General features: G+C 40.3%; 1 long non-coding RNA gene across 1 annotated transcript in view; it reads right to left on the bottom strand.

Annotated features, from left to right (window-relative positions):
• The window catches only part of LOC144592069 (uncharacterized), a 48,487-nt gene that overhangs the window by 23,173 nt on the left and 2,213 nt on the right, over positions 1-23,101 (bottom strand). The window lies entirely within an intron of this gene.

The raw sequence follows: 23,101 nt of genomic DNA, 5'->3' as shown, positions 1-23,101 counted from the left end.
TTACAGAAGAATCTTTGTCAAACAAGTTAAAAATATTAGAAAGTGGTGTCTGAAGTGCAGATCAATTTCAACATCTAAATCACCTTTCGCGCAAACATATTGGTCACATCTCCTCTGATTCTGGATAGAGGAAGAGGTACACCAGGTCTTTACCATTCTGATCCTTGGTGCCAGTGCTACTACTTCTTATGCAGTCCTTCGGGATCAAAATGTGTAGGAAGGAACTGCAGATGCTGGTTTAAACCGAAGATAGACACACAAAGCTGGAGTAATTCAATCTGAAGAAGGGTCTCAACCCGAAATGTCGCCTTTTCCTTTTCTCCAGAGATGCTGTCTGACTCGCTGAGTTATTCCAGCTTTTTGTGTCTTCCTTTGGGATCAAACATGACTTGTTCAACTCTAGTTCTGTGGATTCCAGGTGACTGATGAGGTCTGAAGACATCTGGTGGGTGGAGAGATTGGAAGAAGGTCAGTTGTTGATACCCGCCATTGCACTTTCCTCCACTTTGAGTGGCCATGTGATAAGGATTCCCAGAGGTCAGTGGGATGGTGCATTTTATCAGAGGTTTTGAAAATATCTGTAGATCATTTGCTTCATCCATGTGAGTGACATGATCCATCCGATGGAGCCAATTGAGTGTAACTAGGGCCTCAATAATGGGACGGTGGCCTCAAAGAGGACATAGACATTGGTTTACCTAACCCACCAATGCATTTGTAGAAGTCAGAATCAGTGGCATATCTATTGCTCTGAGGTGTCAAGTCTAAGGAATGCATGGAAGGGCAGGGCTCCTCTATCTAATAGACCATGAGTTCTGTACTAAGTCTGAGGTATTGAGGTTTAGTGATATTTGTCTCCAAATGGTCAAGGACTGAGTAGGTGTATTGTAGAGACAGAGAATTTCATCATCAGTCTCTATGCACTGAAAGGTAGGTCCGCTCCGGCACCTCTGTAAAAAAAAAAGCCAAAATAAACAGCGGGGAATTTTAACTAACGGGGAATTTAACAGGGGCCACTCCGGCACCAGGGACAGCTCCGGGGCCTAAAAAATTAGCACTGCAACCCTGCCTGGGAGGTGGAAAGTGCTCGAAGCATTTGAGGGTCTTGCTGTGAATCTTTAATGTTGGAAGGTGGCCTGATGAAGTGAGGCCAGATAGGACAAAGACCTTTGTTTTGCAGATGCTGAGTAGGCCCATTCTCTTGCATGCTTCAGTGAAAGAATCAATAATGATCTGGAACTGGTCTTCCAAACATACACAGACACAAATATGGTCTGCGCCCTGCAGCGCACCGAATGAGATTAGGGTGACCTTTTAGTTTATTAGTTTATTGAGTTTAATTTATTGTCACATGTACTGAGGTACAGTGAAAAGCTTTTGTTGCCTAAACCAGTCAGCGGAAAGACAATACATGATTACAATCGAGCCATCCACAGTGTATACGGAATAACGTGAATAATGTTTAGTGCAAGATAAAACCAGTAAAGTCCGATCAAAAATAGTCAGAAGGCCTCCAATGAGATAAATAGTAGTTCAGGACTGCTCTCTAGTTGTGGTAGGTTGGTTCAGTTGTTTGATAACAGCTGGGAAGAAACTGTCCTTGAATCAGGATGTGTGTGTTTTCACACTGGGTTCACACTGTTCCTGGGTTGGAAGCAACATAGATTGAATAGTTTAACATTTGATCTACAGATAGGTTCTACTTCAGGGGGAAGCTTACTACAGGTGAAGTACAGCATTACAGTGAGGAAGAATGGATAAAAATACTGGGGCGATGAAGCAGCCTTGCTTGACACTGGAAGAGGAAAATTAAACAGCTCTCCAGGCAGCTGAAGGCTGAGGTTCAACAAAATATGAATAAGCTAAGGAACAGATGGTGAGGTGAGGAGTGCAGGAGGCCCCATAGCTTGCTGGTGACCATGATGTGTGTGGATTCTTCTTGCTGCCGAAAACATCTTGAACCCAGGCAGCCGAGGTCCCACCTCACTGACAACCGAGAATGGAAGTGAACTGGTCAAAGACAGGAAGATAGTCAATGCCTGCTGGAAGAAACTCTCTGATATCAATAGCAACACTTTCTTTGATGTAACTGCTTTGATTCTACCCCACAGAGTCTTTTTGGATCAAAATTGTACCTGAATGATAAGAAGTCAAATAGGTCACATGCCAACTAACAAACAGGTTGGTTGTAGACAGTGTCGCTGATGTAGACAGTGTCGCTGATGAAATTCTAAAGATTAGCAGTGAAGAATATTGGTAACAGTCTCATTTATTATCTGATTATTATCTGAATGGTGTCAAGTTAGGAAGAGGGGATGTTCAACGAGATCTGGGTGTCCTAGTGCATCAGTCACTGAAAGGAAGCATGCAGGTACAGCAGGCAGTGAAGAAAGCCAATGGAATTTTGGCCTTCATAACAAGAGGAGTTGAGTATAGAAGCAAAGAGGTCCTTCTACAGTTGTACCGGGCCCTGGTGAGACCGCACCTGGAGTACTTTGTGCAGTTTTGGTCTCCAAATTTGAGGAAGGATATTCTTGCTATTGAGGGCGTGCAGCGTAGGTTCACTAGGTTAATTCCCGGAATGGCGGGACTGTCGTATGTTGAAAGGCTGGAGCAATTAGGCTTGTGTACACTGGAATTTAGAAGGATGAGGGGGGATCTTATTGAAACATATAAGATAATTAGGGGATTGAACACTTTAGAGGCAGGAAACATGTTCCCAATGTTGTGGGGAGTCCAGAACAAGGGGCCACAGTTTAAGAATAAGGGGTAGGCCATTTAGAACGGAGTTGAGGAAGAACATTTTCAGTCAGAGAGTGGTGAAGATGTGGAATTCTCTGCCTCAGAAGGCAGTGGAGGCCAGTTCGTTGGATGCTTTCAAGAGAGAGCTGGATAGAGCTCTTAAGGATAGCGGAGTGAGGGGGTATGGGGAGAAGGCAGGAACGGGGTACTGATTGAGAGTGATCAGCCATGATCGCATTGAATGGCGGTGCTGGCTCGAAGGGCTGAATGGCCTATTCCTGCACCTATTGTCTATTGTCATTTCTTGCATATGGAGTGAAGATAATACGCCAGCAAATTTAAAAGACAACATCTTTAAGAATGGAGACAAATCTGTCTGCGGTAACTGTAGAGAGGTAATTATAGCATCCTCCTCCTGCTGTTTGCCAGAGGGACACGCGCATTACATCTAATATATTAATAATGTTGCTGTAAAAGTGTTTTGGGATTAGTACATTAGCATTATACATTTACCATCCACATCATTTGTATAAATACAAAAAAATTGTTCATACCAGTCATCAGAAAACATGGTTAAAAAGATGCAGCTTGCAACACTGATGGTAACAAAATAATACCACATCTGACATCCAAAAGGTGATGTGGTTGGGTAGACTTGCTCACTCCTTCTGCACCACCCATTATGGCAACTGACATCCCTTGGCTGTACAGGTTGATGCATGCAACAAAAGCTTTTCACTGTACCTTGGTACACATGACAATAATAATAAACTAAACTAATCTAGAGAAAATCTACAGCTCGTTCTCTTTCAACACCAGATAATTAACAGATTGTGTATCAAACCTCAGAGTTCCTTGTGTGATGTTCTGCATGTAAGCATCAAATAAACTCCAAAGACGTACAAGTTTGTTGGTTAATTGGATTAGTATAATTGTAAATTGTCCCTAGTGTGTGTAGGATAGTGTTAGTGTACGAGGATCGCTGGTTGGCATGGACTCGATGGGCCAAAGGGCCTGTTTCCATGCCGTATCTCTAAACTAAAACTACATTAAACTTGGTCACCGGGAATAGACCCAAAATGCTGGAGTAACTCAGCGGGACAGGCAGCATCTCTGGAGAGACGCAATGGGTAATGTTTTGGGTCGAGACCCTTCTTCAGACCATCTAGTCAAGGTTATTCACAGGGGAATTGGTTAGAGTCATGTTATATAGTGATACAGTGTGGAAACAGGCCCTTCAGCCCAACTTGCCCACACCGGCCAACATGTCCCAGCTACACTAGTCCCACCTGCTCGTGTTTGGTCCATATCCCTCCCAACCTGTCTTATCCATATATCTATCTAACTGTTTCTTAAATGTTAGGATAGTCCCTGCCTCAACTACCTCCTCTGGCAGCTTGTTCCATACACCCACCACCCTTTGTGTGAAAAAGTTAACCCTCAGATTCCTATTAACTCTTTTCCCCTTCACCTTAAACTTATGTCCTCTGGTGCACGATTCACCTATTCTGGGAAAGAGACACTGTGCATCTACCCGATCTATTCCTCTCATGAGTTTATACACCTTTTCTAAGACCTCTCATCCTCCTGCACTCCAAGGAATAGAGTCCCAGTCTACTTAACCTTGCCCTATAGCTCAATCTCTCCCTCTAGTCCTGGAAACATCATCGTAAATCTTCTCTGTACCCTTTCCAGCTTGACAACATCTTTCCTATAAGATGGTGCCCAGAACTGAACATATTACTCTAAATGCAGTCTCACCAACATCGTAAAAAAACTGCAACATGACCTCCCAACTTTTATATTCAATACTCTGACTGATGAAGGCCAACATGCCAAAAGCATTTTTGACCAACCAATCTACCTGAGATTCGACCTTCAAGGAACCATGCAGCTTCACTCCAAGATCCCTCTGCTCTACAACATTCCCCTGAGCCCTACCATTCACCATGTAGGTCCTCAGAACATGTGACAATAATAACAAACTAAATTAATCGAGAGAAAATCTACGACTTGTTCTCTTTCAATACCAGCTAATTAACTTAGATTGTGTATCAAACCTCAGAGTTCCTTCTGTGATCATATCATATCATATCATATATATATACAGCCGGAAACAGGCCTTTTCGGCCCACCAAGTCCGTGCCGCCCAGTGATCCCCGTACATTAACACTATCCTACACCCACTAGGGACAATTTTTACATTTACCCAGCCAATTAACCTACATACCTGTACGTCTTTGGAGTGTGGGAGGAAACCGAAGATCTCGGAGAAAACCCACGCAGGTCACGGGGAGAACGTACAAACTCCTTACAGTGCAGCACCCGTAGTCAGGATCGAACCTGAGTCTCCGGCGCTGCATTCGCTGTAAAGCAGCAACTCTACCGCTGCGCTACCGTGTAGGCATCAAATAAACTCTAAAGACGTAAATAAATTTTCAGTAAGCTAATTGGTTATAACTTCTGTAGTAGCTTTGCAGATTTCTCTAATGATAGCCTCGGTACGGAAATCAAGATGGTTGCTGGTTTATCTCTGATTCAAAGGCTGGCTGACCCAAGCTGACAAGCAGGTGTAAGCACTTTCATGTGGTTTCTTAGGAGCTGTGTAGGGAGGGGAAAATTGCTATTTAGCAACCCCTGCTAGCAGAGTGTGGACATTGGTAAGAATAATCTTGTCATCATTAGTTGAACAGACTGTTGGCATTGCATGATGCTCACTTAAGATGAATGATCACTTAATTAAGCTATTGTAGGATGCCAAACATCCAAGGAAGTATTTACCAATAAGAAAAGGAAATGAAAAACTGTACACTTTCTGAACAGAAGAGAAAATTATGAAGAAAGATGAAATACATTTAATTAAATATATTGTGGCGGCTCCCGAGGGTCGGGCCATACCACTCACGACCCCTCGGCACGGGAATGGGTCGAGCCAAGGAGGCGGACTTCGGCCGGGAGTATAAAGGTCAAGGACCGCATGACTCTCATTCCCTTTTGGAGTTCCAGTGATACAGTAAACACGCTTTCGTTAACCTTGCCTACTTGTCGTTATTTTGGCCTACTTGGCCCACTACAATATGTGATATATTCAGAAAGAGAACTGTACACAACTATTTATTCTGTCAGTGATTTTTCACAATATATTTTTCTTTTACTTTTAACCAGGCTTTTATCTTCATTATTTCATTGGCTGCTTTAATTCTTAGTGTCTTCTTTAAGTTATTTTATTGAACATAAATTTGTTAATGGAATATTGCACAAGGATCAATATTCAATCAATGGATATTTATTGTCACATATGTAATTAAACATTACATAATTAAATTCATTTTGTATATAATAATGCCGGCACGACCATGTATGGCGCCATTTCATCAAGTTCAAGGATTCCCTCGTGCTCTTTCTACCGGAGAGGCTGCCGATCCCCTCTCTGGTCTGCATCCGATTTGGCCCGCAAACTGTCGTCTCTCACTTTCCCCTCGCCAGCTAGCTTTGTGTCTTGGGAGCAACCTCCTGCAGTTTATCTAAAGGCGCTGGAGCATTTACCCTGGTTCAACCTCCTATTGGCCCTTGTTCTCCATGCCCAATATCTCCAGTGACTCCATCCCAGTATTCCACATTCAACGAGCTTCCACAGTATGTCACAGTAGCCCAGTATAGCCGGCACAACTGCCATTGCTTAATATTAGTGATAGAGTATGTGAAAGATGTGAATGCTTCTGTCACAATTACACTCTAATATTAAGAAAAACTTTCTAGCCATCTATAAGATTTTCTTCTCCATTGACATATGGTAGCTGCTCGCTTCATAATTATTACTATGTTTCTTCCAAGGTAGTGATAGTTACAGAACACTGAGCTTCTTAGCAAAAATTATGCATTAAACAGACATTTCATTAGAGGTATTGATATGCTGCAGGGATCTAATAGTTTTAATAAGCAAAATAGACATGATAAATTTGAAGATTGCTTTCCCTTCCTACTTTTCAAAATAAATGAACACTTAATTCAGTCATTTAGGTTTATTTTTCCGATTCATTTTTAGAACAAAAGATTCTACACTGCAGACTATTTACTCCAAACCATTTAATAATTCAAAATTTTGTTTCAGAAATGAACTGGGTTTAGGCTGAAGGGTCTCGACCCGAAACGTCACCCATTTCTTCTCTCCTGAGATGCTGCCTGACCTGCTGAGTTACTCCAGCATTTGTGAAATAAATACCTTGGGTTTATCTGAAGTATCTGTGGAAATTTGTGCACTTATATTGTGATTAGCTTCTGCCTCTGACCTTGTATGAATTTGCTGGGAAGCCTGGGATTAGCCATACATTAAATAATGTTCTGATGATCTTCTGTGAGTTGCCAAGAAAATTGATTTCACTGAGATCGATGATGTCACGGGGAAGAGCTGCTTGGGGATTTCTCTTGCGAGCACAATCGACCGTCTCATTTTATTTGTCTCAGAGTGTGATGGATGAATATAGGATTTTAGAGCAGAACTGTACACACACCATTTCAGCAAAAACCATTGGACTCATTCTGTGTTAGTTTAGTTTAGAAATGCAGTGCGGAAACAGGCCCTTCGGACCCACTGAGTCCGTGCTGACTAGCGATCCCCATACACTATCCTACACACAAGGGACAATTTACAATCTGTTCCGAAGCCAATTAACCTGTACATTTTTGGAGTGTGGGAGGAAACCGGAGCACCAGGGGAAAACTCATGCGGTCACGGGAAGAATGTACAAACTCCATACAGACAGCACCCATAGTCAGGATTGAACCCGATCTCTGGTGCTGTAAGGCAACAACTCTACCGCTACACCTCCTGAGTTGTGAGTGGATGATACAAATGTCAAAGTGCAGTGCTTTCCCCAAAATGTGAAATTTGGTATAGACCTAATGTCTATAAATGTCCACATTACAACAGGACTGACACTAGGCCACCATCCAGCTTTTCCATTTATTTTTCTTCACCTCATGTGAAGTGGTCCGTGATTCCAATTTTAGTGGGCTCATCGGGCAGAGATTCATTGTCTAGGTGTGTGCTAAATGTGTAATAGAGTAGTTAATGCACTTCTGAATACTGGTTCCATTGACTTCAATAGAATATCTGAACTGGAGTACAAAGTGCACGTTACACATAGCCACAGGGCCAATTTCTATCCTATTCAGTTCCAGGAAGGCACGAGATGATAAGGAGCCCTACAAACATAAAATTTGTGTGTAGGGTTGGTTGCCATTTAGAATTTATACTTGGTAAAGCTAAAAGCCAAGATCAAATGAAAACTGGTTTGAACTGAGGAAATAAGATCATGTTGAATTGGATGACACTGTACCATTAATCCAGCTAGGCCTATGAACTATTGTTTAATCTTTTGAATATTCTCAATTCTCAGTTCCCCCCACTGATGCCTTGGGCAGTCAGCTTTCCTTCTGTTTAACACAGCTAAAAACCCAGATACTGCCTGATCCATTGACTTCCTCCAGCACTTTGTGTTTGTTTAAGATTCCAACATCTGCAATCTTTTGTGTCTTCACCTAAAACCTAAAGTATAAATTGCCCCTCCTCCAAATCTGAATCCACATTGTCTGTCACGTTTCCTTGGGATTTGGCTTATTTCCCCCTGTGCTTGAACAGTTTACCTTTATATTTTACATGTGTTCATGTCAGAGTCTGAAGGTGTGAAACAAAGCCACTCCAATTTAAATAATACGATTCTTAGGAATTAGATTAGGATGCAGATTGTCTGGAATTCACACCTGCAGTCTTTTCAGCACACAACTACCATTAACCATCATTTCTTATTTAAAATAAACAAACATTACTGATAACCATATTGTAGAAACAATGATTTTGGAAACAATGATTTTATCACCTGCTAAACAGAATCGTGCTCTTCTGATTTAAGTGAAATATTCAATTTGTAACAGTAATAAGATTTTTGTTCTTGAAATTCATTGGATTTGCACACAAGTTGAGTTGAATGATAACAGAAGCTTGACATAATGTTGAGAAATTTGCAAGGTTAGGAGAACAACAGAGACAGTGAATTAATTTAGAATGCTAATGCAGAGATATTTTTAGCTGTTGAAGGTAACAATCAGGCGAAGGGGAAAACAAAAGGTATTTGAAATAGGTGATTCAGTGCAATGGGATCAGTGTTTTGACTGTAAAAGCCTGTATGGACAAGGTGAAATAGCTGTCTTCAAACCTGTGTACATTTTGCCTGGAGATTCATCCTGTTTGATATCACTAAATGTGCCATGCAGTTGTGGCTGCAATTCCAGTGAATGTATCACAACAGACCAATTTCTGGGCTCAGCTCCTATGTGAATCATAGAACCATTGCCCTTTACCATTCACAGGAAATCTGTAGCTATAGGGATGGTCATCTGTGTCCTGTTTTCTATATGCCTGATGTACTGTTTGATCGGGAAGATACTGGTGATCATAGGGTCACCGGGCCATTCCAGTGTTTTATCGAAGTTAGACACAAAATGCTGGAGTAACTCAACGGGACAGGCAGCATCTCTGGAGAGAAGGATCGATAAGGGGAATGAGAGATATAAGCGATGGTGTAGAGAGATAAAGAACAATGAATGAAGGAAATGCAAAAAAGTAACGATGATAAAGGAAACAGGCCCATTGTTAGCTGTTTGTTAGGTGAAAACGAAGCTAGTGCAACTTGGGTGAGGGAGGAATAAGAGAGAGGGAATGCCGGGGCTACCTGAAGTAAAATAGATCAATATTCATACTACTGGGCTGTAAGCTCCCCAAGCGAAATATGAGATGCTGTTCCTCCAATTTGCGTTTAGCTTCCCTCAAATGGTGGAGACCTAGCACCGAAAGGTCTGTGTGGGAATGGGATGAAGAATTAAAGTGTTTAGCAACCGGGAGATCACTCGTGTTTTTATCTGCGGCCATCCCAGCAATGAAAAACTCCAGCAAAAACAGGTGACGTTCGGTATGATGTTAATGTCCAAGAACTCCCTCTACAGGCAAATTGATGAACTACCTCATAAAAAAAACACTTAAAAGGACCCTGCAACACCCAGTCATTGCAATTTTCTGAATGGTTGTTTTTTAATGGAAAAAAAGACAGCACTTAGCCACAAAAGCCTCCCTGAGCACAAATTTCAGGCGGTGCTCATAGGATGTGCTTGACAGCCAGTGAAGCCTATCTCGGTGTCACAAAGCTGCCATTTCAAATGAGCATTAGCAGATATATCTTTGGTAGTCATTCAATCACTTAAAAAGTAAATACTTAAGCAATAAAATTGTACATATAAACACTATAATTGATTGAAATTGAAAAAGGAATTCTGCTTTTTCTTACAGATCTATGGGGAGTAGTTGTGTAGGAAGGAACTGCAGATGCTGGTTTACTCCGAAGATAAACACAAAATGCTGGAGTACCTCAACAGTCAGGCAGCATCTAAAGAAAAGGAACAGTGATGTTTTGGGTTGAGACGTGTATCAAGATGGGTTGAGAGGGTCCGAAGAAGGATCTCGATCTGAAACGTCACCTATACCATTTCTCCAGAGATCCTGCCTGATTTACTGAGTTACTCCAGCATTTTCAGTCTATCTTCTGTGGAGAATAGTTTGTTGCCACTGCTTAATTAGTATCTGCAGAGCAGATGCAGGTCTAACCTGGAACAGGCGCAGCATGCAGCTTGAAAAGCTGAGGAAGTTTGTGCTGTTCTGTTCAGCTCCACATGCAAATCCATCAGGCAGCATGGGTGTGCTGGGTAACCATTCAGCTGAGTGGAGGGCTTCCCTACAGCTTGTATATTCCTCTGCTTCTGCCAGTTAAATAGGCAAAAACCCATCCATCCAAGAGGATCAGCTTGTAAGTGGAAGATTAGGGCCAGCATTATGATACAGTCTGCTTTAAGGTCTGGCGGTCTAACTGTAGAACGTCTTCAAATAGATAATGCAAATAGAGTATTTCATGTAAAAAGATGATTCAACCAAACAACTTAAATTCCTGCCAATATTTTGTAAAATCGATTATATCTTTAAATGCACAGATGTTAAATGGTAGAACATCATAGAGTCAAACTTTGTGATTACATTCAACCAGAATTGCAACATCCTGAAACTCGACAATGGTAGTTAGTGAGAATAACAGTTTGACATGGACATAAATCCTCCGACTCCACCTTCTTCTTGAATGTTGTAATATTCTTTATGGGAATGGCAGCCTTGAATAATATGCACAGCTATCCAGATCCATGCTATCACCATTTGCCTCCACTTCGTCCACCATCAAAAAATAGATTATAAACTTAGCCCAGGCCAATGTCAGCTGCGCACGTTTACAGTTGACAGTATCGGATGTATATAACAAAAGACTTTGCAAAAATAGCTTGATATATGAATGTTTCTTATGTTTGATTATTCACACCATATAACCCCCAATTGTTTCTTCCAGCAGCAGCTTTCACCCACATTACAAGTGCCCTCATGTTGCAAAATTACTTTCTAACATATCTCAGAGAGATATCCTCATTAAAACAAATTTCCAAGAGTTATGTTCTGCCTCAAAAGCGATATGATCCGGCTTGATTTGGACTGGATTTTGAAAGGGTTAATTTAACAAAAAACATTTCAGACATAAATTGGCTCCAGTTAATTCCCCCAATTGATTATTACCTTCCCTTTCAACTTCCTTCACTAGTTACTCGATGCTTCCATGTCCATGCTAATGGAGTGGGGAACTCCTTGGCAGGGCTATTTTCAGCTGCCAAAGATCTCTGGCATTGCTTCACAAAACCTCCGCAGAAGTTTTTTTTAAAAATCGACAAAAAAAAATCATTCTTGATTGAATACTGTAACCTAACAAAATGCACCATACGTATTCATTACTAGAATTGCCTGGGTCAACCCACACACAGTCAATTGCCTATGTTTCTGTGTTCCTAGAAGTGCAATAAATAATTAAACTGCTTTGAGGTACATAAACAGAGTAACATAACTGTATGAATGTTTGAGCACAAATAAGGGGTGCATGCTTTTAAAAAATAAAATGTGATATAGGCATTGCACTTTTAGAAGCACAGAAACAGGCAATGGGAACAGAGATAGTCATTTGACCCTTTGAACTAGTGCTGACATTCAAAATGATAATGACTGATCTTTTACCTCAATGTAATAGTTCTGCTTTCTTCCAATACCCCATAATATTTTAGAGAAGAAGCCAGAGGGTTCTGACCCGAAACGTCGCCTGTCCATTCCCTCCCCAAATGCTGCCCCACCCGCTGAGTTACTGCAGCATTTTGATCAAAATGGCATTGCTTTGGGCTGAAATGCTAACATTGAAATCTTCTTAACAAAATATATATATGGTACAGTGAGAGTTGTAAATTCTACTTATAAATTGAAGTTGCTACTTTGTCATTTCCCAGATGCAGTTACTGCCACCATGTATCTGCAACCAGGTGTAACCTTACCCCATTACCTGGAGACACAAGAAACTGCAGTTGCTGGTTTACAGAAAAAACAATGTTGGAGTAACTCAGTGGGTCAGGCAACATCTCTCGACAACTTGGATAGGTGATGTTTTTGGTCGGGACTCTTCAGCCTGAAGAACAGTCCTGACCCAAAATATCACCTATTCATAATTGAAGAATTAGTCCCAGCCTAAAACATCACCTATCCATGAATTTGAAGAAAGGTCCTGACCTGACATGCCACTTATCCATTTCATTCCAGAGATGCTACCTGACCCGCTAAGTTACACCTACATTTTATGGTTTGTTTCCCATTACTTGGGCAACTCAGACAAGAGACAAATACAGAAAATCACGCTCTCATTTTTCGTTATACCTTGCCTCAGGGAAGGCAAGACTGTGTGCTTTTACGGATGCTGTTAATCTTAGAAAGAACTGCAGATGCTGGAATCTTGAGTAAAACACAAAGTACTGGAGTAATTCAGCAGGTCAGGCAAAATCTGTGGAAGGAATAGATAGGTGATGTTTCGGGTTGGAACCATTCAGATTTCATTTTGCTTTGTGTAAGAAATAATTGTTGAAGTAAACAAAAATGATGCCCAAATTAGTCACACATGCCAGCCAAATAATTATAATTTTTCACACAACAGAAATAACGAATTGCCAAGTATAATCCGCTGCACAGTGCATGAGGATTAGTGATTCATTGATAAAGAAGACTGTTTAGTTTTCCTCCTGGGATTTTCTTCTTTATCCATCTAACTTCCATTCACTGTACACAGATTATCCTTGGGTACTTCAAAATATCTTTTAGCATTTTATAAAAGTATGCATATTTTATTTGGGCATAAAATATTATGTTATTAGAGTATACAAACACTTTATTATTTCACCACTTTCTGGGAGCGTGAAATTGTGTACATGGAGTTTCATGAATGTCAAGGTGAGAAATAATTTATTTGGAGGAGATTGTTGGAAATGCCAGAAATTATTGCCAATGACCAATGGCCCTAACTGGGAGATAGTTGATGGACAAACATATGGGATGATCAGGAGCTATAAATTGGCCAGACTGCATCTTTCCTTCCCTGAAGGCATCATTGAACCAGATGAATATTTTCATGATAATCCAGTTTAGGTTAGCTTTATAGATACAACGTGGAAATAGGCCAAAGAGCTCACCGAGTCTACACTGACCATTCACACTATTTTTATGTTATCCCACTTTCTCATCCACTTCCTACACACCAGGGGCATATTGTTTTTATTACAGAGGCTAATTAACCTACAAACCCTCACGTCTTTGGGATGTGGGTGGAAAAAGGAGCACCCAGAGGAAACCCATGCGGTTACAGTGAGAACATGCAAACTTCACACAGATAGCACCCAAGGTCAGGATTGAACCTAGGTCTCTGGCGCCGTGAGGCGGCAGCCCTACCAACTGAGCCATTGTGCCACGGAAGATTGTTGTTTCAGGATTGCTATTATTGAGACTTACTGTAATTCCAGATTTATCTAATTACTGTAATTTAAATTTCCATTAGCCATAGTGGAGTTCAAACTCATGTCTTTTGATCAATAGTGTGGAACACTGGCTCTGGCCCAGTCGAATTAGTTGCTTTGTCCCTACAATAGTATTGTTCCAGCTCACATACAACACAAGAAGCTGAAACAAAAACTTCTTTCTACTCCATGCCAATAAAAGCTGTTAAACGAAAACTCTATAAAACAATAAAACATTCTGCTGGAGAAATTCAGAAGGTCAAGCAGTATCTGTGGAGGCAGAAGGATAGTTGACTGCATTCACTGCTCTTGATATGGCCTCCTTTGCACCGATAAGACGAAACATAGTTGTGACAATCGTTTTGCGGAACACCCGTGCTCTGAGCACAGTGGCTATGCTGACCTTCTGCATACATCCCATTTCATAGGAACATAGAAAATAGGTGCACAAGTAGGCCATTCGGCCCTTCGAGCCAGCACCGTTATTCAATATGATCATCCAGAATCAGTACCCTGTTCCTGCCTTCTCCCCATATCCCTTGATTCCCTTGGCCTTAAGAGCTAAACCTAACTCTTGAATATATCCAGTGAATTGGCCTGCACCGCCTTATGTGACAGAGAATTCCATAGATTCACAACTCTCTGGCTGAAAAAGGTTTTCCTCATGTCAGTCATAAATGGCCTATCCCTTATTCTTAACTAATTTCAACTCCCCTTCCCATTCCCTCACCAATCTGTCTATGCTCAGCTGCCAGGATGAGGCCAGTTGCAAACTAGATATTCTACCTGGGTCGTCTGCAGCCCAATGCTATGAACATGTATTTCCCCACTTTGGGTAACCCACTCTCCCTGTGCTCCTTTCTCCGTCCTTTGGATCCCCCCTTCCATATTTTTGTTTTCTGATTCTTAAAATCCCTACCCTCTCTTTTTAATATGTTTTCCCCTACCTCTGGTAGCAGATATTCAATGCTGTTTTACAAGCAAACACTATAGTGATACTTTTTACTTGCCTCTCCACTAGTCGATTCTCAGACCTCGCTGAATCTGGCATTAGTAAAGAAACCAAACCATAGATGCATTTTTTCTTATAAAGCCCATCGCCTTGAACAAAAGACTTACGCTGTGTATATATGCCCCAAGTGATTTGTTGTTTTAAGATTAGATTTTTTGCAATTTTCTCCTGTTGCAGTTTCACAGAGGCCTTGTTATCTCTGTGTCACTGATTACTTTCAAGAAAATTGTGTTGTTTAACAATGAGAGTCCTCAATGTAACAGCTGCCTAATTACAGTGTAATATATTTACTTAATTTTTGTTATAAATGCAGATGGAGGAATTCATAATGAAGAAGCTTGGTATAACACAAAGAAGAATGATTTTTATTATTAGATATAACCTAAATAATAGAATGTACAATGTTGCTATGATGGCAGATCTGCATATGCCCAAAGTCTACTACTAATTTATATTTAGAAATTGGAAGAACATTTACCTCTCAATATCACAAAACACTCTTATTATGTAACAAATACTTTCACATTACATCTAGTAAAATCCTTCATTTTTGAGCTCCACGTCATTTCAGATATTTCTATTAAAATATAAGTAGAATGACTTCAAAGAGCTTTTCAGTTCGTATTGTTCATGACTTCAGCATTCTTTATCGCTAAAGCTTTAAGTCATGACTAGAAGAGATTGTTGATGATTGAAAGGGTGTATTAATCTGCTGATGGTGTGTGTAAGAGATTGGTTTTGATGGTATATTAAGGGGCCTTGACAATGAGTCTGCGGTCATTCAATTTATTGTGGCTGTTCGTTCATGATTAGCTACTTGACTCCAGGCTTCCTCGATTGCTGCATTCTCCCACTGCTGTTTCTCTGGAAGTTCTTTGGCACCCAAAGGAGAGGACCTATCTCTTCCCTCATTTCATTCATCTAGACATCCAGAAGCATTTCACAAAAGGAATGGGGCCTGCTCTTGCATAAGTTCAGTCTTGTACTTCCATGAAGTGGTCAAGACCTGTGAAATGACTTCCATCGCAAGATGTAATCACAACAGCTCCCCGTTCGGTGGCATTGATTATCTTTGATCAGTGCTTGAACTGGTGCATTCATGAGCCCAATTCATGAGCAGAGATGGAGCTTCATGATTTGGCCTCTGTAGTAATGTGCTAAGCAGTGTTGTACTAAGCAGCAATGTGCTGATTGCTTGTTGGCGTTATGTCAGTGGGGTCATGTCACAGATTTTGACTCTGTCCTGAAAATCATCACCTCAGAGTGGATTATTGAACAGGTGTAATGCCAATGTACCTCCTCCATGTTTTTCAGTTTAGCCACCATCACTTTCAATTATTAATGCCCTCTAAATAGCTTTGGTTATGTGTTATCATCTGGTTATGTATTATTACATAGAAACATAGAAAATAGGTGCTGGAGGAGGCCATTCGGCCCTTCGAGCCAGCACCGCCATTCATTCAGATCATGGGTGATCGTCCCCAATCAATACCCCGTGCCTGCCTTCTCCCCATATCCCTTGATTCCACTAGCCCCTAGAGCTCTATCTAACTCATATTATAAAACATGATTAAAAAATACACGGATAAGCAGGAAAGACCTCTGATAGAAACACACGTTTTTTTCTAAGAACTTAATCTCATTAGTTTAACTTTCTCATTAATGCATTTTATCTTTTCATTATCATTTATCGACATTTTCATTTTTTACTATTTAGCTCCGAGTATAAAAAAATAAAGAAATTATCCATGTCAATAATATATCTTGTTATTATATTCATGAGCCAACAAACGTTTAGTTAGTTGGTAGCAGAGCAAGATGGCGCCAGAGTACTGCAAATCTTAGTTTGCTGGTCCCAGAGGAGGATCTACTAACATCCGATACAATCACTCTACTCTTTTAAAACTCGTTTCTACCTCTAAATCTAGCTGAAACTATTGAACTGTAATGGAGAGCACTGCATTCTGCACTCTGTATCTCTCCCTTCACTCTACCTATTGTACTTGAGTTTGGTGTAGGAAAGTAACTGCAGATGCTGGTACAAATCGAAGGTATCACAAAATGCTGGAGTAACTCAGCAGGTCAGGCAGCATCTCAGGAGAGAGGGAATGGGTGACGTTTCGGGTCGAGACCCTTTTTCAGACTGATCTTGTACTTGAGTTTGGCTTGATTTGTATTTATAATATTTTATGACTAGATTGGAAAGCATGTAAAACAAAGCTTTACCTCAGTACACATGACAATAATATAATAAACCTAAACGTAATGCAGGAACTTGTAATTAGCAAGCTCTATCATTTGAGCACCCTCTGCAGGAGAGCTGGGACAGGTGTGAACTGGGCAATTAACAATGTGTTTTCTCATTCACTGGCTGAATAATTCTTGCTGAAATAAACTTGAGTCCAAGCCTAAAAGTACAAGTTAGCATATTTATTTCCATGTGAAATCTTGTCAGAAAACTAAATAATGAAGAAAAGGACTATTGAGAGAAACAACAGAAGTTATTAAAAACATAAAACAAATGTAATGAAATTAGGGTCTACATAAGAGTCAATGCCAATGAGTTAAAACAAAAGCTGAAATTGTCCTTTCACTTGCAATTAACATTTTAACTGTGATGGCGGTAAATAAAAATCATCACAGTTAAAATGTTAATTGCAAGTGAAAGGACAATTTCAGCTTTTGTTTTTAGTCTAAAGTACTGCAGGTACTCTAAATACGTGTTATCATCTGGTTATGTATTAGGGGAAAGGGAGAAATCAGTCCACATCTAGGTGAATGTTACTACAATCAATCTGATGAAGGGTCTCAACTGAAAACGTCGCCTATCCAAGTTCTCCAGAGATGCGTTACTTCAGGACTAAGATTCCAAAGTTTGTCTTAAACATTTTATCAGAATGCTCATTTAGCTTTCTTGCATGAAGCAGAGGTTCCTGGTATCAGATAATATTAGCATTCCTAAATAAAATAAAAATTAAATGTTCTCTTTTATCTTAACTGTCCATCAGTTTAATGGGAAAATATTTAACTCGTGATAATGATGCAAGCCTATCCATGTTCTTCAGAGTTGCTGCCTGACCCACTGAGCTATTCCAGCACTTTGTGACTTTTTTATAAACCAGCACCTGCAGTTTCTTGTGCTTGAACTTGAAGATAACCTGTTATATAAATTCTTATAGTCATAAAGCTCTTTGACCCAACTAGTCTATATTGACCAAGTGCCTATCTAAACAAATCCCATTTGCTATGTTTGACTCATATCCCTCTTAACCTTTCCATGTACCAGTCCAAATGTCTTTTAATATATTTCAAACCTCAGAGATATGGAACTGGGTGGGCCAGGGAGATCAATATTCTTGATCTGTGGTAGGATGCTAGAAACTAAATGTCAAAAGGATGATGGTACAAAGTGAAAGGAAATGTAATTGACACCAAATTTACAACCCTCTGCTGGATCATTATTGACAAAGATTAGAATGGGTGGGATTGATTGTCAATATTCTCCCTGAATATAATTTCAACGCTGTGGATCAGCATTGATTTGTAGAAACCATTCGGAAATGCATCCTTAAATCTTTCTGTACCATTTTTCTCTGCAAGCCATTTGCACTCCTGTTGTTATCACCTCCTCCCACTCTCTCTCTACCCCCATCTCTATGCCACTCACTTTTGTTCTCCACGCATGGCTCCTTATTTCTCTGTCAATTTACTTCTAACATCAAGTTAGTATGTCGGACAAATCTGGAGAAGATTACATTTGTCTGTTGTACAGTAGGCTATTAAAACAAAATGAATATCACAAACGGAATGGTCATGTCATGGAACAATGCGGACAAAGTTAAAAAAATCACTAATTCTAATTAAAAATCACTCTTTGTATCCATATATTGGTGATTTATCATTATAAGAAACTACTTTATATTGCCAAAAAACATTACATTGTACACCGATTGATTTTGAACTTACTTCGTATTAATTATTTCCTGCATGCCTGGAGTATAGTAGTATAGAGGAGTGTGAATAGGTAAATCTGTATCAGAACGCTTCGGTTTATGGTAATTTCAAGCAATCAATGAGGGATACGAGTCAAACTAAGGTAAATAACTGAATTGTATGAAGTACTTTTTTTCCCCAAAGGGAATTTGTATTTGAGAACATTTTCCAATGTTCTATAGATTCTGGATCAGTTCCTGTGGATTGCTAATCAGTTCCTGCTAATGTTATCCCACTTTTCAAGAAATGAGGGAGAGAAAAAGCAGGGAATTATAGACCAGTTAGCCTGACATCGGTGGTGGGGAAGATGCTGGAGTCGATTATCAAAGATGTAATAGCGGCGCATTTGGATAGCAGTAACAGGATGGATTTACGAAGGGGAAATCATGCTTCACAAACCTTCTGTAATTTTTTGGGGATGTAAAAAGGAAAATGGACAAGGGAGTGCCAGTGGATGTAGTGTACCTGGACTTTCAGAAAGCCTTTGATAAGGTCCCACACAGGAGATTAGTGGGCAAAATTAAAGCATATGGTATTAGGGGTAGGGTATTGACATGGATAGAAAATGGTTAAACACAGAGTAGGGATTAATGGGTCCCTTTCAGAATGGCAGGCATTGACTAGTGGGGTGCCGCAAGGCTCGGTGCTGGGACTGCAGCTATTTACAATATACATTAATGATTTAGATGAAGGAATTAAAAGTAACATTAGCAAATTTGCAGATGACACAAAGCTGGGTGGCAGTGTGAACTGCGAAGAGGATGCTATGAGGATGCAGGGTGACTTGGGCAGGTTGGGTGAGTGGGCAGATGCAGTATAATATGGATAAATGTGAGTTTATCCATTTTGGAGGCAAGAACGGGAAGGCAGATTATTATCTGAATGGTGTCAGGTTAGTAAAAGGGGAAGTACAAGGAGACTTGGGTGACCCAGTACATCAGTCACTGAAAGTAAGCATATAGGTGCAACGGGAAGAAAGCTAATGGGATGTTGGCCTTCATAACGAGAGGAATTGAGTATAGGAGCAAACAGGTCCTTCTGCAGTTGTACAGGGCCCTGGTGAGACCACGCCTGGAATATTGTGTGCAGTTTTGGTCTCCTAATTTGAGGAAGGACATTCTTGCTATTGAGTGCAGCGCAGGTTCGCGAGGTTAATTCCCGGGATGGCGGGACTGTCATATGATGAACGAATGGAGCGACTGGGCTTGTATTCACTGGAATTTAGAAGGATGAGAGGGGATCTTATAGAAACATATAAAATTATTAAGGGATTGGACACGCTAGATGCAGGAAACATGTTCCCGATGTTGGGGGAGTCCACAACCAGGGGCCACAGTTTAAGAATAAGGGGTAGGCCATCTAGAACTGAGATGAGGAAAAGTTTTTTCACACAGAGTTGAGAATTCTCTGCCTCAGAAGGCAGTGGAGGCCTATTCACTGGATGCATTCAAAAGAGAGTTAGATTAAGCTCCTAGGGCTAGCAGAATCAAGGGGTATGGGGAGAAGGCAGGAATGAGGTACTGATTGTGGATGATCAGCCATGATCACATTGAATGGCGGTGCTAGCTCAAAGGGCCTAATGACCAACTCCTGCACCTATTGTCTATGTATCTATGAGAAGGGGAATTATTATTTAGAAAGTTTCAGTCCAATAAAAGTAAACAATCCCTCAATTTGTTACTCCAAGGTTTGGCTGTGTAAGCATTGCTCAACAGAGCCCTTTTCATCCAATACGAGCATTGCTCTATTAACATTTGCAAATTGCAATTTTGTTAGAATATTGCTTCTTCCTGAAAGATTCCAAAGTGTGTCTCAAACATTTTACCAGAAAGATCACTTAGGTTTCCACATGAAGCTGAGCTTCCTGGTGTCAAGCGAAAATATTAGCATTCATAAATACAAGGAAATCATATTTTCTCTTTTATATTGTGTCCTTCAATTTAATGAGAAAATGTTTAACTGCAGGTAATGATGCAAGCCTATTGGATTAACTGCCCATATACACTGCAAATGCTTCACAATGAAAAGTAAGGTTTACTGCCAATAAATCTTAATGATGTTAATGATGTTACTTTTGTACTAAAATAAGTTTAAGAGTCCAGAACTAGGGACCCCAGTTTAAGAATTTTCTTAAGATTAAGAATTAATAATCAGCCATGATCACATTGAATGGTGGTGCTGGCTCGAAGGGCCGAATGGCCTACTCCTGCATCTATTGTCTATTGAGATAGTTGAGGCCGGTACTATAACTATATTTCAAAGGCAATTGGACAGGCACTTGGATAGAAAATGTTTAGAGGGATATAGCCCAAACGGACGCAAGTGGGACTAGTGTAGATGAGACATCGTGGTTGGCATGGGAAAGTTGGGAAGAGGGGCTTGTTTCCATGCTGTATGATTCTATGACTTTCTCCATCATTTGGCCCACTGTCATATGTCACGTGACAGCATTTCTAATACAATTGATGTGTCAGTGGGGAGCTGTCATTTTTGTGCAAGTACTCTGGAAATGAGGAGGGATTTGGCACAAGACTATGTAAAACATCATGGGGGTTGGACAGTGTAATGCATCACAAAACTTATTTAAATATTATGCCATCAGCTATCACAATGTGCACTCATTTCAACAATTTAGGTAACACTGGTCTACATGATATTTAAAAATGCAGTGAGTTCCCCTCATCCGTATCCATTTCAGTATTTCCCATCTGGTTTTTTTTTGCCAATGGAGATTTGCAGAGAACAGGGCATGGAACTGCTGCTTGTGGAATATGCCATTCAGAAGAAGTCACTTTGCATTCCATGAAACTACGGATAAAGGAACACCGACTTTTCCCAACTTCTTATTCCTGGTTTTGCTTTTATAATCAGGTCATGAATTATGTTATCATTTATTCTACTATCTGGAGTAAGGAATACTATACATTAACACTATAACCATTTTTAATTCCAGTTTCTTCTCGCTCTATCTATTCAGTGATTGTGACTTTTAAAGGAGGTTTTTTTTGTCGCATTATAAAGTATTAACCCTGAATTAAACAGTCAAATTGCCAAATTCCAGATTGTCGCTGAAGGTATTGATGATCCTTGTACAGGAAACTGCATTGGTCAAGTAAAAACCCAACGAGATTAGTTGAAAAAGTGAATCCCCTCCCCCAGTCCAAACGATTGTGATTTATCTGCATTTGTTGATAGCCCTGGGCAAATAACCTCTTTGTCCCAACAACTACCATTCATCTGGAACCTCGTTCACAGTCCTCTAGTTGATGAGGAATTATTTCAATCAGTCGCAGGCTAAAAACCATTGTGATTTGGTACATTTCTCTCCTTGCATGTGTACCATTTTACTATAAAACAGAGTAAATTCATGCATATAAGTGTAAAGTGAGTTAAAAGAAAAACGCACATGTGAGGGATCTTTAAATTTAATGTAGACTTACTGTAAACGTGAACCCCCGTTTCATGAACTAGGCTTCAATTTCAACGAGACGTGTCAATTGAAAGCATTTATGCACTTGTATCTTGTAATCATTACCTCCGAAGAGTCCACCAGGGACTATACTGGACGTTGGTCTAGCGGGGACTTTGCCGTCTGTGGGCCTGGATGGAGGTCTTGAAGGTTGCGTAGGTGGGCATGTCAATAGAGGATTGTGGGAGGGCATTCCAGAGGGAAATTGCTTCAGGGAAAAAAGACTGGATGTAGGGAGTAGATGTGTGTTGTTGAACTACAAGTTGCTTGTTGTGGATCTTGTTGTTTTCTCTTTGATGTATAAGTCAGCGTCGAGGTCGATGTCCTTGTTGATGATCTTGTGAAGAGTAGTCAATCTGAGCATCTGTCCTCTGGTTTCAAGGGAGTCCCAGTTTAAGTCAGTGAGCATTTTGGTTACACTGGATTGTCGTCTGAAGTCGCTGTACTCTTCGTTGAGCATTTTGAAGAACATCTTTATTTTTCTTGGTACCAGGGTTCCAAGCAGTGGAGGCATACTCCAAATGCGGTTGGACTATTGTTTGGTACAAAAAAATTTTGAACAGTTTTGGAACAATGGTGGAAGTTTCTCTGGATGAAGTTGAGCATCTTCGTGGATTAGTTTGCAGCATAATGTGACTGTTTTAATGTATTTTCCTATCAATAACTGGAACAGTCCAAGTGCACGTTTTGAACCTATTGTCCACTCTGTGTCAATGCAATGGGTTAAGAGATGGGGTGAGATGCATGACTGTGCTCATAATAAACAATTCATTAAGTTAATTCATTGAGAAAACATAGACTATTCAAAAAGAGTGGAGCAAGACAAAACGACCAAAACGACAGCAACTTCACTCAAGTGAGGCACGATGTGAAATTATTGCAGGTACCCAGCCCATTAAGCATTATTGTGGAATCAGACGCCA

Source organism: Rhinoraja longicauda, chromosome 3, assembly GCF_053455715.1.
Source record: "Rhinoraja longicauda isolate Sanriku21f chromosome 3, sRhiLon1.1, whole genome shotgun sequence".
In the NCBI taxonomy this organism is placed as follows: domain Eukaryota; kingdom Metazoa; phylum Chordata; class Chondrichthyes; order Rajiformes; family Arhynchobatidae; genus Rhinoraja; species Rhinoraja longicauda.
The sequence above is the reverse complement of the archived record's forward strand: the minus strand, read 5'-3'. Positions and strand labels throughout refer to the sequence as shown.